This window comes from Capra hircus, chromosome 12 (genome assembly GCF_001704415.2).
Source record: "Capra hircus breed San Clemente chromosome 12, ASM170441v1, whole genome shotgun sequence".
Lineage (NCBI taxonomy): Eukaryota > Metazoa > Chordata > Mammalia > Artiodactyla > Bovidae > Capra > Capra hircus.
The window spans coordinates 47509795-47511352 of record NC_030819.1 but is presented as its reverse complement, the minus strand read 5'-3'; positions in this window follow the sequence as shown (position 1 = coordinate 47511352).

The following is a 1558-nucleotide window of genomic DNA, read 5'->3' as shown; positions in this document are numbered from 1 at the left end:
TTTGGGGGGCTCCAAAATCACTGCAGATGGTGACTGCAGCCATGAAATTAAAAGACACTTGCTCTTTGGAAGAAAAGTTATGACCAACCTAGACAGCATATTAAAAAGCAGAGACATTACTTTTCCAACAAAATGATTGTCTAGTCAAAGCTATGGATTTTCCACTAGTCATGTATGGATGTGAGAGTTGGAGTATAAAGAAAGCTGAGCATCAAAGAATGGATACTTTTGAACTGTGGTGTTGGAGAAGACTGTTGAGAGTCCCTTAGACAGCAAGGAGACCAATCTGGTCCATCCTAAAGGAAATCAGCCCTGAATATTAATGGGAAGGACTGATGCTGAAGCTGACTCTCCAATACTTTGGCCACCTGATGTGAAGAACAGACCCTGATGCCAGGAAAGATTGAAGGCAGGAGAAAAAGGGAACGATGGAGCATGAGATAGTTGGATGGCATCAACAACTCGATGAACATTAGTTTGAGTAGGCTCTGCGAGTGGGTGATGAACAGGGAAGCCTGTAGTATTCCAGTCCATGGGGTCACAAAGAGTCAGACACGACTAAACTGAATGGAGAAACAGACATAGAGAACAGACTTATGGACATAGGGAGAGGGGAGGAGATGGTGAGATGTATGGAAAGAGTAACATGGAAACTTACATTACCATATATAAAATAGATACCCAACGGGAATTTGCTGTATGGCTCAGGAAACTCAAACAGGGGCTCTGAATCAACCTAGAGAGGTGGGAAGGTGAGGGAGATGCAAGGGAGGTTCAAAAGGGAGGGGATATATGTAGATCTATGGCTGATTCATGCTGAGGTTTGACAGAAAACAGCAAAATTCTGTAAAGCAATTATCTTATATAATTTTTTTTAAAATCTACAAACAATAAATACTGAAGAGGGTTTGGGGAAATGGGAAAAGTTCTTCACGATCACTGTGGACAATGGTATTGAGATTCCTTTAAAAATTAAAAAAGCTACCATATGATCCAACAATCCCACTCCTAGGTATATATCAAGAGGAAACCATAGTTCAAAAAGATACATGCTTCCAAGTGTTCATTGTACACTATTTGCAATTTGCAGGATATGGAAACAACCTAAATGCACATCAGTGGATGAATGGGTAAGAAAGATGTGGTGTATATATACAATGGAATATTACTCAGCCATAAAAATGAATAATAATGCTGTTTGTAGCAACATGGATGGGCCTAGGGATTATCATACTAAGTAAAGTAAGTCTGACAAATATCATATGATATGATTTTTAAGTGGTACAAATGAACTTATTTACAAAACAGAAATAGAGTCACAGATGTAGAAAATAAACTTATGGTTACCAGTAGGGGTAGGTGGGAGGGATAAAAAGGGAAATTGGGATTGAAAATGCACATTACTATGGGAAAAATAGATAGCTATTGTATAGATTGTATACTGTATACAATATATTGTATCAATTGGGATCTATTGTATAGATTGGGAAATTCTGCTCAGTATTCTGTAATGACCTATATGGAAAAATAAAATAGAATTGATATATATGTGTGTGTG